The 18,985-nt window shown below is 35.2% G+C and overlaps 1 pseudogene; it reads left to right on the forward strand.

Moving 5' to 3' along the window:
- Nucleotides 1-16,289: 16,289 nt before the first annotated feature.
- LOC147791444 (14 kDa proline-rich protein DC2.15 pseudogene) lies at nt 16,290-16,864 on the forward strand (annotated as a pseudogene).
- Nucleotides 16,865-18,985: the final 2,121 nt, after the last annotated feature.

The following is an 18,985-nucleotide window of genomic DNA, read 5'->3' on the forward strand; positions in this document are numbered from 1 at the left end:
TCACGCTAGCACGTGCGGGTCATGTGTAAAGAAGTACTACACATCCAATTTGTTCGAGATTGGAGGTCACTCCTAGATGAGCTAGAGCTCGATCCCAAGAGCATGTTGCATGTGTTTGCATCAGCATGACCCCTACAGTGGGTCACTTACTGAGTATTTTTCGAAATACTCAAGCCGTGTAACAAATATCATTTTTTCAGGTAAAGACAAGACGCCCATGTACGGACGACGACGACATCAGAAATTGATACTGTGGCCCGTGCGTAAGGTAGTTGCACGTTTAAATTTTTAGTCATAGGAGTATAGGACGCTTTTATTTCATTATTTAGATTATTCCATTTGTAATTGTTTTGTTTTAATTTTAAATTCCAACGTTATATTTTGAAAAAAGTAAGACCGACAATGTGTTCTATTAGTCTGAAGTGTTCTGAAACATGTTTGTTAGGGAGAGGTTTTCACATTCCTATAAAGAATGCTTCGTTCTCCTCTCCAACTAACGTGGGATCTCACAATCCACCCCCTTGGGGGCCAGCATCTTTGTTGGCACACCGCTCGGTGTCTGGCTCTAATGCCATTTGTAATAGCCTAAGCTCACCGTTAGCAGGGATTATCTACTTTGGCCCGTTACGTATCGCCGTCAGTCTCACGGTTTTAAAATGTGTCTGTGAGAGATGTTTCTACATTATTTTATGAAATGTTTCGTTCTCTTTTTCAACCGACGTGAGATCTCATAGCCCATGGGAACTTTTGAAAAATTTATGAAAATATTTAAACCGTCGCATAAGAATTTACTATTTTAAACGAGGAAGAGGGTTATTATTAATATTATGTGTTGATATTTTTATAAAATATAAGGTCAATTTTATACGATATGGTTAAAAAGTGGATTTGGTTGACAATATTAGATATCGACATACTAATGAAAAAAAAACAATGGTCCGTGTCAATACTCTTGGTCAATGAAAAGCAAATTGTAGAGATAATTGCTACATTTTTCTTTTTCTTTTCTTTCTTTTTTTATTTAATTATTTATAGATCAAACTTTAATTTTAATTTTGAAAAAGATGATGAATAATTCGTGGTTCACTCAGCTGGGCAATTAATTTTTTTTTTCAATAATTATTTATTACAACCTTTTCATAATTTTTGAATTGTTAACCATTAAAATTCATATTAATTACATCATCATATGCCTCTTTTATCTCGAGTCAATAATAAGTATTTTAATATATTTAAAATTGTAAAATAGGTTTTTTTTTTATTAATTTAATTTATTAGTATTTTTGTTTGATATATATATATTTTTTCAAAATTATCTATTGATATTGACATTTCCATAAAATCGAGACTTCGATATTTTTTTGTCAACATTAACATTTGAAACATTAATGTTAAGTAACTAATTTTGATATCTAACCTAAGGGCTATAACTTGAATAGAAAATGCAACTATCATACTTTCATTCTCATAGCCTATATAGTGACCCTACATGGTTGTCTTGCCTTCATCTAAAAAAAATAGCACTTGGTTTTATAATTTAAAAAAAATTCTCAGTAAATAATCACATTGTGGCAGTCGAAAAATGGAAATACATGCAACGATCTCTACTTTTCAGTCTGGATAGAGCTGAATGTGTAATATTTCTCTACACATGCACACATAGATCCACTAGCAGACTCGTATACGTATCCTCTAAGTCTACTTGTTGGGCTAGCTTACACTCACGTTGGCAGAAGCTATGGAGGGAAAGGAGCGTGCATAATATCACGACGTACATGATATCGTAGTTTATGTAGGGTAATATATGGAGGTTCATGCATCATACGACATTAACATCACAACATAGTTCCATAACATGACATAATCATATTATAGTACATCTTGTATCATTGCATAAACATAACCTACCACAAAACGCATCAAACAATCATGAAAAATTCGTCATTCGTACATCATACAAGTCATTCAACCAAGCCAACATTAAAGCCATTTCGTAGGCGGAATTATTAACGTATGAAAAATTAGAGTATCTTTGTTTAAGACCTACCTTGATCGGCACAAATGTGAGGATTGTTGAGCTACTGATAACTCTCTAATAGTAGAGTCATATTAAGTTCTTTTGTAGTTAATATTGCACTCTTATTCACAATTTACTCATTTTTTACCTCATTTATTCTACATAGTGAGCATGAAATCGTTTATTGCGGTCCAACATGAAAAAAAATATGATTTTGCGTAAATCGATCTTAATTGTATGTTTAATTGAGTTACGTGGTAAAATTTCAGACATTTATGCTAAACCACGTGGGAGTAGCAAATTTGGAAACAAATGGGGGATGACATGGAAATTTTAAATCCACGTCAGCAGTCCAAGTGGGTCATTGATTACCCAATGAGCAACATCCTATGTGGACAACTTATTCATTTTCAACCCTAAAGGGGAACCCATGCTCAATATAAAAGGAAAAGGAAGATTAAGAGAAGGAGAGCCACACTTTGGGGAGAAAAATCGAATTACACAACAGCAGCCTCTGCTGCAGTGAACTGCTATGAAACTAGAGAAGAAGAAGAAAACCCTAATCCAGCAGCTGTTGACAGCAGAAGGAAAAGGAGACCAACAAGGATTGATTAGGGCAAAGAGGTGGACGTGAGAGCTCAAGAGAAGGGAACTTCCATTGACGAACGACAACAAACCGGGATAACTCTCTATTTCCTTATTCTCTTTTCTTATTCCATCAATTTTACTTGATCAAGATGCAGATTCCTCTGTTTACTTCAGTTTGTATGGAGAGCTAAACTTAATAGGGGAGGCGAGAGAGTTTTATATAGTTTAAGTATGTTGACGGTATGATTTTAGTTTATTAAAGAGTTGTTAATGATTTACATGTATGTTTAATTAGCTACTTTACATACATAGTTGTTCTCTTGTTCGGGAGAAGAGAGGGAGCAATGAAATCCTCTTTAATACTCTAGTTTGATAGCAAGGAGACTTGAAGGGTAATAGAAGGGTTAGGAATAATTCTTCTCCTACAGCCTTGTTAATAGAAATTACAACGATTATGGAAATAATCACCATTCATGACCCTCGGAAGTGGGCTTGAGAATCTATTAAAAGGAACTAAAATCAACCACAAAACTCAACAACTTATCTATTTAATCTCTCTTAGCCGAACCTTCCTCATTATAGTTGATTGTCTCATAATTTTCTGTTTTTCGACAGCAGTAGCACTCTGTTTTAGTTTTGTTTAAATAGTTAAAATCTCCAACACCCATTTGAATGTTACCCAAAAACTCAATTTCCAGCGAAAAAATTAATAAAAAAGATAGGTTCCTTGTGGAATCGATAATTTACTTATTACTTGGTACTTGTGATAGTGTATACTTGCACTTATTCTTGTGAATTTTACATCATTTTATTCTATACACCCACAAGTGATCAGCTATTCTTAGATATATTTATATTTTAAGTCTCTTCTTTCTCCGGTAGAGTTGAAGCCTCAAGAAAAACAGCCCAATAAATAGTTCATACTCGTAATTGTGCTCCATACATTAAACCTATGATAATTAGCCAAACTATCAAGTTTGAATAGTTCATGACACTATGGGGTTCCGCTAACTTCCAGACGTCGTTACAGATTAGCTTGATTAAAGGGTCCAGGCGAGCGCCCGGACGATTCACGCTCGCATGTGTTGGTCATGTGTAAAGGAAGTACTACACATCCAATTTGTTCGACATTGGATCGTAGATGAGTTAGAGCTCGATCCCAAGAGCATGTTGCATGTGTTTGCATCAGCATGACCCCTACAGTGGGTCACTTACTGAGTATTCTTTGAAATACTCAAGCCGTATGCCACATATCATTTTTCAAGTAAAGACAAAACGCCCATGTACGGACGACGACGACATCGAAAATAGATACTGTGGTACGTGCATAAGGTAGTTGCATGTTTAAATTCTTAGTCATAGGAGTATTGGACGCTTTTATTTCATTATTCAGATTATTCCATTTGTAATTGTTTTGTGTTAATTTTAAATTCCAACGTTATATTTGAAACACGTAAGACCGACAATGTGTTCTAGTAGTTTGAAGTGTTCTGAATGTGTTTTAAATTTTTCGTTATTTATGATGAGTATCTAAGAGTTATATTCCGCATTTAAGAGATAAGTATGAGACTTGGTAGCGACTCTGAGTATGTAAAAATTTAGGATCGTTACATAAAACATTAACTTGAGACTAAAGAAGAAGCTAGACCTAAATGGGAACGAGTGAATAAAAAATAAAATACGAGGAATGCCAAACCGAATCAAATAAGTTAAATCAAAATTTGTTACCCATACAATATTAGAAAGTCATGACAAAGGGATGATCTTAGTGTCAAGGTCGAGGCCTAAGCCATCGAGGCTAGAAATAAGTCACTTAGGTTGAGGCCACCTTGGTCGAGTTGAGAAAATCTTGATGAATAGCTTTACTGAGTAAGCCTAGGTCGAGGCAAACACCTTCATCCAAGTCTATGATGAATCTCTCTACCTTCTTTGTCTTCATGTAGACCAATTTCGAGGCTAGGCTAAGCTAATTCGCCTCATGAATTCTTGGTATATTCCTATTGTTTTATACATGTGACCATGCTCAAGTAATACTCTTCTCATAATGTCGTGTGATTAAACCACCATTAGGACTGAGAAACATATTTGTGCATCATCCTACAACATTAACGATGCACAAGATACTTTATGGTCATCTAAACACTTCAATAGATGAAATATCATCTCCATTATGAACCTATTTCTCCTTTCACTGACGTCATTCTATTGAAGAGTGTATACTGCTGTCAATTTATGTTCAATTCCAGCCTCTTCACAAAAACTGTTAAATGTACTCCTTGCAATTATCTGATCTTATAGTCTGAATCAAGCATCAACTTTTATTCTCAACTCTGGCTTTGAATTTCAAAATACATCCGCAACTTCTGGCTTTTGCTTGAGTAAGAAGATCCAACACATTCTCATTAGATCATCAATAAAAACAATGTAATAAAGATTACCATTTAATGATGGTGTTCGTTGACGACCACAAAGATCAGTATGAACCAGCTGCAGTTTTTTCGAGGCTCTCCACGAATGTTTAGGAAAGGGTTGCCTATGTTGTTCCCCAAAATTACAAGCACGGCAAAGAGGAATGTAATCATTAATGTCGGCGAGTCTTTCTACCAGCTTCTCTGACTGCATCTAAAGCAAACCTCGATGATGAAAGAGCCCAAGTCTTTTGTGCCAAATCTTAGTAGCACTAGCTATGGATATAAAGGTCATCTGCTCTTTCTCCATCGGATTTAGAGCAAAGCTTTTTCCTTTCATTTTGACATTGAACAAGTCTTTGCACTACATCTCTAATCAATCACTCCTTATTCTCAAACAAGTAACTGTCCATGTTTTTCGAAACTTTTTTAGGGAATGACGAGGCATGATGATTTAGAATAGAATTTCGAAGAAACGGAGTGTATAAAGCAGTAAAAAAGTGCTTAAAATCGAAACCCTAATTCGGAAACCCCAAACCGAGACGTTTGAAACTCGTGCTAAAAAAACCGAGCAACCGTACATGTTTTTCAAAACATCTGTGGGGAATTATTAGGCATGATGATTTAGAATAGAATGTTGATGAAATGGAGTGTATAAAGCAGCAAAAAAGTGCTTCAAATCGAAACCCTAATTCGGAAAACCCAAATCGGGACGTTGAAACACGTGCTAAAGAAATCGAGTAACTTTCCATGTTTTAAGAAACTTTTTTGGGGAAGGATTAGGCATGATGATTTAGAATAGAATGTTGAATAAAAAGAGTGTATAAAGCAGTAAAAAAGTGCTTAAAATCGAACCTTATTTCGGAAACTACAAACTGGGACGTTTCAAACACGTTCTAAATAACCGATAAACTGTCCATGTTTTTCGAAACTTTTGTGGGGAATGATTAGCCATGATGATGAAGAATAGAATGTCGAAGAAACAAAGTGTATAAAGCAATAAAAAAGGGCTTAAGATTGAAACCCTAATTCAGAAACTCCAAACCGGGACGTTTGAAACACGTGCTAAAAAACCAAATAACTGTTCATGTTTTTCAAAACTTTTGTAGGGATGAGGAGGCATGATGATTTAGAATAGAATTATGAAGAAACGGAGTGTATAAAGCAATAAAAAAGTGTTTAAAATCGAAACCCTAATTTGGAAACCTCAAACCAAGACGTTTGAAACACGTGCTAAAGAAACTGAGTAACTTTTCATGTTTTAAGAAACTTTTGTGAGGAATGATTAGGCATGATGATTTAGAATAGATTGTCGAAGAAATAGAGTGTATAAAGCAGTAAAAAAAGTGCTTAAAATCGAACCCCTAATTCGGAAATCCAAACCGAGACGTTTGAAACACGTGCTAAAATAACCGAGTAACTGTCCATGTTTTTTGAAACTTTTATGGGCAATGATTAGGCATGATGATCAAGAATAGAATGTCGAAGAAACGGAGTGTATAAAGCAGTAAAAAAGTGCTTAAAACCGAAATCCTAAACCGGGTCGTTTGAAACACGTGCTAAAAAAATCCGAGTAACTATCCATGTTTTAAGAAACTTTTTTGGGGAATGATTAGGCATGATGATTAAGAATAGAATGTCAAAGAAACGGAGTGTATAAAGCAGTAAAAAAGTGCTTAACCTCGAAAAAAAATGTTTCGTTCCTCCTTCCAACTAACGTCTCTAGTTGATCAATACAGATATATGTGGACCAATTAACCCCGAGTCCTTCAGCGAAAATAGGTATTTCATTTCCTTTATCGATGATCACTCACGGAAAACTTAGGCTTACTATCTGAAAGGAAAATCCAAGGCATTCGAGGTGTTAAAAAATTTCAAAGTAATAATGGAGAAGGAAACTGGTAGACACATCAAAGCTGTACGATCCGATAGATGTGGCTAGTATACTTCGACGGCTTTCATGGAGTACTGCGAGGAGCAAGGCATAAGGTGATTTTTAACCGCACCGTACACCCCTCAATAAAATGGTGTGGCCGAGAGAAAGAACCGGGCCATTCTCGACATGGATATCTCAATGCTTAATAGAAAAAGGATGTCGAAGGAATTTTGGGCAGAAGCCGTGCAATGCACCATCTACGTACAAAATCGATGTCCACATGCAAAGTTAGATGATCAAACACAACAAGAGGCTTGGAACGAACAAAAGCCTACAATTTCTCACCCTTAAAGTGTTCGGTAGTGTGGCTTATGCTCACGTACCGGACCAACGAAGAACGAAGCTTGAAGACAAAAGCAAAAGGTATATCTTTATTTGATATGATGGGAAGACAAAAGGATACAAGCTACTTGACCCGATTAGTAAGATGATGATAGTGAGTCACAATGTGCGAGTAAATGAAGCAAGCGAATGGGATTGGAACAATTTGACGGATGTCAACATCAAAGTAGGAGAATCATCAGTTGCTACACCAACAGACTCAGAAATTTTCAATGATGAAGATGAACCACGACAACCCAAAATGCGGAGTTTGCGAGTTTTGTATGACTCAACTAATGAGGTACACCTTGTATGTCTTATGACAGATGCTGAAAATATCAGCTTTGAAGAGGCGGTGCGAGACACGAAGTGGCAAACCGATTCATCGCAACAACAAATGGGAAGTGACAAAATTACCGGTAGGAAGTCAGCCCATAGGTGGGAAGTGGGTATTCAAGAAAAAGATGAATGCTCAAGGCAAGATTGAACGGTACAAGGCGCGACTTATTGCGAAGGGATACAAGCAAAAGGTGAGAATCAACTATGACGAAGTGTTTGTTCCCGTCGCTAGAATGGAGACAATTTGATTGATCATTTCCCAAGCAGCCCAATTCAAATGGCCGATTTTTCAAATGGATGTCAAGTCAGCATTCTTGAATGGTGTGCTTAAAGAAGAAGTATACCTCGAACAACCTCCCGGGTATGTGAAAATTGGAGAAGAGAAGAAGGTACTAAAATTGAAGAAGGCGCTTTACGGGTTGAAACAAGCACCATGAGGATGGAATACTCGTATCGACACATACTTCAAGGAGAACGGGTACAAGCAATGTCCCCACGAACATTCACATTATACAAAGAAGAGTGGAGGCGATGTGATACTTGTCGCTCTCTATGTCGATGACCTCATCTTCTCAGGCAACAAAAATGAAATGATAGAAGAGTTCAAAAGCACAATGACGCGAGAATTTGAGATGACAGACTTGAGCTTGTTAAAGTTTTTCCTCGGTTTGGAGGTTAAACAAGGAGAAACATGTATTTTTATATCACAGGAGAAATATGCAAAGGAAATTTTGAAGAAGTACAAGATGAAAAATTGCAACCCGGTATCTACACCAATGGAACCAGGTGCAAAGCTCTCAAAGTACGATGAAGGAGAACGAGTAGATGCAAATAGGTACAGAAGCCTGGTGGGAAGCCTCCGCAATCTTACATGCACAAGGCTAGATCTTTCATTAAGTGTTGGCATAATAAGCCGGTTCATGGAGGAGCCAATTTATTCACATTGAAAGGCGTTGAAGCGAGTTCTCGATACGTCCAAGGAACATTGTCACTTGGGTTATTCTACTGAAAAACAGAATATTACAAGTTAGTCGATTACTCTGACAGTGATTGGTGCGGAGACATAGACGATCGTAATGGTACATCGGGTTATGTATTCTTCATGGGCAACACAACATTTACTTGGCTTTCAAAGAAGCAACCGATCGTGACACTCTCGACGTGTGAAGTTGAGTATGTAGCAGCATCTTGATGTGTGTGTCACACAATATGGCTTAGAAACTTGTTGAGTAAGATGGAGCAAAAGCATCGATGTGCATCCGTAATACAAGTTGACAACAAATCAGCAATTGAGTTTGCCAAGGACCTAGTAAACCGTGAAAGAAGCAAACACATTGACGTTCGATTAAATTTAATCTGAGATCATGTGAAGGAAGGAAACGTGAAATTGCTGCATGTGGCAAGTCAGGATCAAGTTGCGGACATCTTTACAAAACCGCTACCGAAAGTACTTTTTGACAAATACAAGAAGACGATTGGCATGGCAGACGACAAGAGCATTGAAGTTTATGTGGGGAAATTTTGTTGGGAATAAAGTTAAATGAAAAAAAGAAGAGAAGGGTAGTTTTTTTATTTTGTTAAACTTAGTAAGACTTTTGAAATTTGAGTGAAAAGGCCAAAGAAAATATAAAGGGCCAAGAATCATTCCAGGAGAAAATGGGTGATGGGATAGCTAATTTTATATCTTAGAAATCCTATAAATTGATTCGTTTTTATTGTAAAATGCAAGAGGCAGAGAGCAAGAACAAGAGACAGAAAGCAAAGTGTACAGTGTAATAGAAAATAGCTTTTTCATAATTTCTTTTGTCCCCTTGTCTCTCCCCTCTTGACACCTCCTTCACAGGTTCGTGAGAGTTATTTAAACAAGTTGATTTCAGAGCGTGCGTCTATTTTCTACAAGTTGGTATCAGAGCCATTGTTATTTTCAACAAACTCAAAATCCCTAATCAAATTCAGGACTTTTATTCCACGAATCCTCTCATCTCCTTCATATTCCGCCTTGAGGTAATCCCAGATTTCCTTTTTTGTTTTGAGAGACATTATTCGCATGAAGATCATTTGAGATACGGCTGCAAATAGGCAAGCTTTTGTCTTTGATTTTCTTGTCTTCTTTTCCTTATGTGCTTTGATTTTTGCTACAATAGGATTTGCTGGAAGTGGAGGGACCTCGTAATCCTCTTCTATTGCTTCCCAAAGATCCAAAGCCTCCAAATAAGTCTCAATCCGAACTTTTCACATTTGATAATTGTCTCCATCGAAGACTGGTGGTGCAACAGCTAAAAAACTGGATTCTCCTTCCATTTTGATCTCACAGATCCTTAAGAAGACGGCTTTGGTACCAATTTGTTAGTGAAAGAATGAGTGATTGAATGGTTGAGGAGAAAATTGTATTATGAAGACCAAGAAAGGTCTAAATATATAGAGAGAATATAAAAAGATATTAAAAAATCTACCTAGAAATCTGCAGTAACAAACCAGTAAACAAATTAAAACTAAATCAACTCCTAACTACAACAAGATTTAATTAGATATTAGCTGATAGCAATCTAAACAAACACGTGATCTTTAACAGTCCAAATGATGATACAAAGGATGTTTCTCTTACAATTTCATAATTATTTCATCTCTTGCATCATCTTAGGGTTGTTGGTTGCCTACGCTCGTTATTTGGTTGTCATAGTCTATATTTATTAAACGAAAGGTCTCCCACATTAGGGTAGTCGTAGTGGGGACCGACACTACTACAGGCATCGATGGTGCCACTTGTGGTACTGTAGGCAGTGACAAGGCTAGGCCTATACGACCCTAATTTTCCTAATCAAATATAGATACTACTACATGCATGACATGGCTAATACGTGTGGAAAAGTCTATGAAAATATTTCATAAACGATGTCGTGGACTTAAACATTCATAATAAATTCATTAAAACAATATTGCTATGAACAATATAGCAAAAAATAGCTAATGTGAATTTAAATGAGATAAAAAAAAAAAAAAAGGCGATGGCGTGATATAACCTAAGGACTACTAAAACAAACATGAACACAATACCCTAGCTTTGATCTCATGGCCTTCACCGCGATGCCATCACATCCATACGAGAGTACCTTACCTGTACCTAAGAAAGAAGAGTAACATGCGACTTAGTATTTTAAGAAATAATCCATAAGTAACCCCACTGTTGAAGTAAGAAAAATGCAATCAAATGCAATATGGTGGGACCTATCATTTCATAAAACCATCATGACATGACTTTAAACTCAGTCCGAGCAGGGTTGAATGTGTAGTACTTTTATACCCACGGCCCACGCACGTGCACATAGTCTCACTAGATAGACTCATGTATATATTCCCTAGGCCTCATTCATCGGGTTAATGCACGCTCATGCTACCGGAAACCACATGGAGAAAGGACCCACGTAATATCATGACAAAAATAGATATCGTAATGTACGTATTCGTATTAATCACAATGGGAAAGTATCCTGGTGCAAATGACGCACATAAATGCATGAGGTCCCCATAGCTTAAAACCATGAAATAAGTTTATGATTCAAGTCATACCTTCATTCATTCATGACATACAAAGTTTGTGAGTCATGCATCCGTAATAATTGTCATATCTTCCCTAATTAACATAATTTACATAGCTTGGTGTATGAAGTTTTATGCATCATATCATCAATATCATAAATATAATTCCACAAGATGGTAACATGGTATAGTCGTATTATAGCATAGCTTATAACAATACATAATACAACATAGTGTAATTTATAACATAGCATAGCATCACATAATACATGCAAACAGTCATAATAATGACATGTGCAGGGTTCACTAAATTTCTTGAGTTGATGTTCGTTTTATCCTACTCGTCGAGGAATAGTTCCAAAACTAACTCCAAATCGACTTCCTCCATTTTCTTTTTTCTTAATCATGTTCTCCAAATTGGCGTTGGCTAGAAATAAAAGAAATGATAGTATGAATATTGAGAAATAACACACACATCTTAAGCTTGGAATAACTCTAGGAACTTCTCCATCATCATTTTCATGTGATAAATGTTACCTCTCTAATGTGCAATTTCATCACTTCTCCATCATCAATTATGAATAGTAGAAATTTAAGTTTAGTTATTGACATGCAAAACTACAATATTTGAATAGTTAAAGAGAAACTATTGGTAGAGTTGATATGATTTTTTTGGGATTGATTAAGAATGAACAACAAAGGAAATATAATGTTTTTTAATGGATCAAATCTTGAAGGTTTGACTTTTTATGGTTTGCAAGTGGAGAATAAAGTTTAAATTAAGAGTAAAAAAAAAAGAAATAAATAAAAGTCATTAAATTGACTAATTAATGTTTTTATATTTGATTATGCAATGTATTGATTGGTGGAGTTCTAGGATGTGACACACACCTCTCTTTGCTTGTCCATTACTTTGACTTTCTTTTAAGTAAATTGTCTTGGAGTGATGCCTTCCAATTTTTCAAGTTCATCTTTTTTCTTTTTTTGATATATTTTAATTATAACCTTTCTATTTTCGATCTATTAAAATATTATGTCGGCGAGACAATAAATAGTTTTTGAACAATCAAATCATACTAGTAGATTATTTGTGCGTCACTCTCAATTAATCATTTTAATTTTGATGAATTATCCTAACTTCTATTAGGATAAACAAATAAATTTTGATTAGTTGACAATAGTCTCTATTTTTAAATTACGGTAATGCCTTATATTCACTAACCTGGATGAGAGGTGTCACTACACGTACGATTCTTCAACGAAATACTCATTAGAATCTTTCTTATGAAGCTATGAATTTACACATTCAATTTAAAAATAAGAAATAACAAGTACCATCAACGTTAGAAAAGAAACATTAACATGATTCCAGTACGAAGATGAGAACCCTAAACTACCCATGAAGAAAAACAATGCATACTACTCTCATAACTTAGCTTCTATGACCATTCTAGAATCACGGTCGTATGTGTAGGGGTGCTTTACCTTTACCTAAAATATAAGGGTAGTATGTGGCTAGTATTTGAAGAAATACTCAATAAGTAACCCTACTGTTGGGGTCAGATAATCCAAACAAACATATACATGATAGGACCTAAGCTTTAAAACAATATAACATGACATTGAGCTCTTTCTAGTCTGGGTAAGGTTAGATGTGTGGTACTTTTTCAGACACCGCTCATGTAATAGCCCAACAATAAAGAAAGAAAGAAACAAATAAAATAATTATAAAAATAATAATAATAATAAAAATAAATAAATAAACAAAAAAAACAACCTTTCCCCCTCTCCACTAACCTTTCATCCCTCCCCACAATTATCTCTCCTCAACTCATCCTCATGCCACAGAGCAACAGTTCCTTGCAAAAAAATAAATAGAAAAACAACTTAAGATTTACTTGAGGAAAAAAAATGAGAATGGCCTTTTTACTCAGCTGTGATTCATGTGAGATTTATGTGAAGATAGATCTGATCAATAAGATATATATTAAATCTTCATTTTCTTTTATCCTATTGTTTTTTAGAAATCACAGTCAATTATAGTTAGATCTTCGTTGAATTATTACAATGGTTTAGCTTTGAGTTAGAAACTAAATGTCCATCATTCATATGAATTCTAGCAAATCATTAGTAATATTAGATTAAATTTATATCAGTAGCCAAATGAATAGATTAAAAATAGAATGACCATGAAAATTTGTGAACAGTAAACATTGAGGTAAGGAAAGATTTGGAAACAGAGATCCACTGTAAATTTAGAATGCATGAGAGGAATGAAAAGGGCATAGGGAACAAAAAAAAAAATTAGGGAATTAAAAACCACAAACTAAATATAGAGGAAAAGGTAAATGCAGATGGTAAATACAGAGAGTAGTAAAGCTCAGAATAACTTAAATGGTTGTATATACTTTTCTTTCTACAATAGTAACCATGGAAAATAAGATTTTTAATAAAAATATAATTATTGATTATATTTCAAGACTTTTAACAATGGACCCATGTAAATGAGAGAAATAATTTTATAGATTTCAAACTTGAAACTGATTTTCTGGGCTCACATAGGTTGACTCGGATTTCAAAGGACGGAATCGAACATTCATTAAAGATATATTAGTGGCAACGATTTAAGCTAGCCAAGTAAGTGAACTTACTATCGGCATGGTTATATTTGCTGTTGACACGTGCTCCGTGATTCGGCACGTGTCATATATATTGATATGTGTGAATTTTTTGTGGATCGATATGCTTCTTATTTGTTATGTATATGTTATAATATGTGAATTGTTTAATAATAATTACGGTACGATGTGTTCAATGATATGTTTGAGATAGGATACGAGAAGGATGCAAAAAACGAAATGTAACGATAGGAGTAAAATACGTTCATGAAACGTTAACGTTAGGTTACATACCAGAGTGATATGGATAAGAGAGATTGATGGAAGAATACAGTTAGGCTACGGGTAGAAAGGGATATTGTTGTGATAGATTTATAGAACGATAGCGTTAGGTTAAGTTCTTGTGATGAGATGACTAAGGTACGTTAACGTAATGATATGTCTGTGATAAGTAAAGAACGTTAAGGCTATGATAAGTTAGAGAACGATATGACTATGAAGTGTTTATGTTATGACTCGTTTATGATATGAGACATTGTGATGCAATATGTTATGGTATGATGTGTATATGATGAAATGTTATGTTAAAAGCATAGAACGTTATGTTAGGTCTCCTAAATTGTGTGTATACAACACGATATGAATGACATGAAATTACGATAAATGACATGAAGTATAACCCCGTTAGAATTATGTATGATTTGAGAATTGAAGGATGATAAACGATATGACATGAATGATGAACGATATCTGAAGCGATATGAAAAATGATATGATACGTACATAATGCTAGCGGGGTTGTATTAAAAGATAATGAAAATGGAAAAGTTTTGGGACCTCATGCATTATGTGTGCTCATGCATTTGGGAGGGATACCCCTATCCCATCATGAGGGTACGGACGCGTACATCCAATGGCAGGACAACGATCGTTATGCTCTGCATAGCGCTGCTGTGATGGTTACTAGTTCTACCGAGTGTCTGGCCTAAGGGGCTCCCAGAGTATGCCCACCGGATAAGGAAGGTGGCCCAGCAGTGTGTGAATTAGCTGGTGAGCCCATACTCGCACGTATGGGCTGTGTGTAGAGTATATGGTACACGTCCAAAATTATCCGTTACGACAGCATCGTAGGGAAAACGAAACGAAAGATAGGTCTCATCATTTCATTGCATGTGATTGTTGCATTTAACCCCAATAGTGGTGTCACTTGCTGAGTATTTCTTTAAATACTAAGCCATATGCTACTACATTTTTCAGGTTAAGGTAAGGCATTCCGGTACGGTTGACGACGATATCGCAACTCGAGACCAAAGCGCATGCAGAGGGTAATGGTATTTATTTTGTTAGACATGGGCTAGAATAGGATGTTTTTAACTTAAACTATTCATTTTATTGTAAGTCCATGACTTTGTTTTAAAATAAAGGTTATGTTTTATGGAATTCAAATAAAGTCTTCCGCATTCAATGTTTATGGTACGTATACAGTAGCGACCTTAAATTAAGTAGAAAATTTTGGGTCATTACAGCTCACATGCGCACATGGACCGTTAAGGATGGACTCGTTTACATACCCCTAAGGCTTGACTCGTTGGGTTAAATGTGCTGACGCGCTGAACACCACAGAGGGAAAGACCCACATGATATCACGACGAACATAAATATCGAAAGTACACATATGTACTAACATAACGGAGATGTATCATGATGCACAACATACATAAATGTGTGAGGTCCCAATGACTTAAAATCAGTAAGAATCATTTCACTTATCCTTTTATTCATGTCATAGTACACATACGAGACATGTATGCATAGTATTCATCATGGCTTTCATCATGCATCATCATTAGTATAATATAATCTATAACATGCCTTTACTTTACTTTACATGACATGACATTAGGTATATAACATGTTTTAGTTCCTGCTTGGTACAAAATTTAATTCTATCAAATATTATTTTCCAACAATAATTTGTTTTAAAAAGTATTTGATATCTTATTATCAAACATCACTTGGTCTATTTTGTAGGCCATTTGACATTTTTATAATATTTTAAAAAAAGACTAACTAATTAAAAACCCATCTCTCAAATCAATTCCTCAAAAGTTAATAAACTAACTGAAAAAGTTGGGTGTTATAAAAAAAACGCTATAAAAAGTCTTTTTGAAAAACCCATCTTTCAAAAAAAACGCTATAATAAGTCACTCTATTATAGCATCTATTATAGTTATAAAAAAAACGCTATAAAAAGTCTCAGACTTTTAATAACATGGGCTGTCACGACGGACAAAAAACGCTATAAAAAGTCTACGATAGCAGTTTTCGAAAGCTATGTTATCTATTATTTCTTGTAGTGTAAAGTAACTCAAAGAGTTAAATGTTTCATATCCAGCAATTTATAAGGAATTTTTGTTTTAAAATACAACAAATTCCCAAACCCCATTTATAAAAACCCTAACCCTTCTCATAATTCTTTACAAGCCATCGCACAAACCTACCAACCCTTCAATATCTCTCCACCAATGGCTTCCAAGCTCTCTTCACCCATTGCCCTCCTCCTCCTCCTCCACCTCCTCTTCTTCACTATGGTCAGCTCCACCTATGTCCCTTGCCCACCGCCGCCACCCAAGCCCCACAAGCCCACCCCGTCAAGGCAGCAACCATCACTCCCCAAGTGCCCCAGGGACACCCTCAAGCTTGGCGTCTGCGCCGATTTGCTGGACGATCTAGTGCACTTAGTGATCGGCTCACCACCAAAATCCCCATGCTGCACCCTAATCCAAGGCCTTGTTGACCTGGAAGCTGCTGTGTGCCTTTGCACTACGGTGAAGGCCAGAGCCTTGGGTCTCAAGATTGACCTCTCAGTTTCCCTCAGCTTGCTGTTGAACTACTGTGGAAAGAAGGTTCCGTCCGGCTTCCAATGCCCTGCTTGAAACCAAATCCTTTCATTTCCGTTTCTTGTTTCTTCTTCAATTTTCCATTTCAATGTCGTGTTTAAATAATCGGTTTGGTCGTACGTCGTGTTATGATGGGTTTGGAAATCTTCTCAGAATTCCACCATCTTTTTATAGTTTCATTACAATGCAATGTAACATAATGGTACGTAGTTTTTTTTTTTTTTTTAATGAACAACGTTGTTCGTCTATTCTTGTGTCTTATTACAAATTTGACGATGCATATGTTTGAAACCTCAAATCTTGTTTCACCTGTGTCACTTGCATGAAATCATAATAAACCCTTAACTTCAAAATTTTCATGACGAAAAATTAAAGAGAGTAATATTAACACTCAAGTTTTAAATGACAATGTTGATGAAAAATGTAGAGACCTCAAATTAATGAAAATATGGATGTCAGTGTAACCAGCCCAAGTACGCCGCTAGTAGATATTATCCGTTTGGAATCGTTATGTATCACCGTCAGCCTTACGGTTTTAAAACATGTTTGTTAGGGAGAGGTTTTCACATTCCTATAAAGAACGCTTCGTTCTCCTCTCCAACTGACGTGGGATCTCACAATCCACCCCCTTGGGGGCCAGCGTCTTTGTTGGCACACCGCTCGGTGTCTGGCTCTGATGCCATTTGTAATAGCCTAAGCTCACCGTTAGCTGGGATTATCTACTTTGGCCCGTTACGTATCGCCGTTAGTCTCACGGTTTTAAAATGTGTATGTGAGAGCTGTTTCCACATTACTTTAAGAAATGTTTCATTCTTTTTTTCAACCGACGTGAGATCTCATAGTCCATGGGAACTTTTGAAAAATTTATGAGAATATTTAAACCGTCGTATAAGAATTTACTATTCTAAACGAGGAAGAGGGTTATTATTAATATTATGTGTTGATATTTTTATTAAATATAAGGTCAATTTTATACAATATGATTAAAAAGTGGATTTGGTGGACAATATTAGATATCGACATATTAATGAAAAAAGAATATAATGGTCTGTGTCAATACTCTCGGTCACTGTCAATGAAAAGCAAATTGTAGAGATAATTGCTACATTTTTCTTTTTCTTTTCTTTATTTATTTATTTATTTAATTATTTTTAGAAACAACTTTAATTTTAATTTTGAAGAAGACTATGAATATTCGTGGTTCACTAAGCTCGGCAATTAATTTTTTTTTTCAAATAATTATTTATCACAACCTTTTCATAATTTTTGAATTGTTATCCATTATACTTCATATTAATTACATCATCATATGCCTCTTTTATCTCGAGTCAATGATAAGTATTTTAATATATTTAAAATTGTAAAATAGGTTTTTTTTTTATTATTATTAATTTAATTTATTAGTATTTTTGTTGTATATATTTTTTCTTTCAAAATTATCTATTGATATTGACATTTCCATAAAATCGAGACTTCCACATTTTAAACATTAATGTTAAGTAACTAATTTTGATATCTAACCTAAGGGCTATAACTTGAATAGAAAATGCAACTATCATAACTTCATTCTCATAGCCTATATAGTGACCCTACATGGTTGTCTTACCTTCATCTAAAAAAAAATAGCACTTGGTTTGATAATTTAAAAAAATACTCAATAAATAATCACACTGTTGCGGTCGAAAAATGCAAATACATGCAACGATCTCTACTTTTCAGTCTGGATAGAGTTGAATGTGTAATATTTCTCTACACATACACACATAGATCCACCTAGCAGACTCGTATACGTATCCTCTAAGTCTACTTGTTGGGCTAGCTTAAACTCACGTTGGCAGAAGCTATGGAGGGAAAGGAGCGTGCATAATACCAGGACGTACATGATATAGTAGTTTTGTAGTGTAATATATGGAGGTTCATGCATCATACAAAATTAATATCACAACATAGTTCCATAACATGACATAATCATATTATAGTACATCTTGTATCATTGCATAAACATAACATAACACAAAACGCATCAAACAATCATGAAAAATTCGTCATTCGTACATCATACAAGTCATTCAACGAAGCCAACATTAAAGCCATTTCGTAGGCGAAGTTATTAACGTATGGAAAATTAGAGTATCTTTGTTGAAGACCTACCTTGATCGGCACAAATGTGAGGAATGTTAAGCTATTCTTAGATATATTTATATTTTAAGTCTCTCCTTTCTACGGTAGAGTTGAATCCTCAAGAAAAACAGCCCAATAAATAGTTCATACTCGCAATTGTGCTCCATACATTAAACCTATGATAATTACCCATACTATCA

This window comes from Cucurbita pepo, chromosome 8 (genome assembly GCF_057944985.1).
Source record: "Cucurbita pepo subsp. pepo isolate OVF chromosome 8, ASM5794498v1, whole genome shotgun sequence".
Lineage (NCBI taxonomy): Eukaryota > Viridiplantae > Streptophyta > Magnoliopsida > Cucurbitales > Cucurbitaceae > Cucurbita > Cucurbita pepo.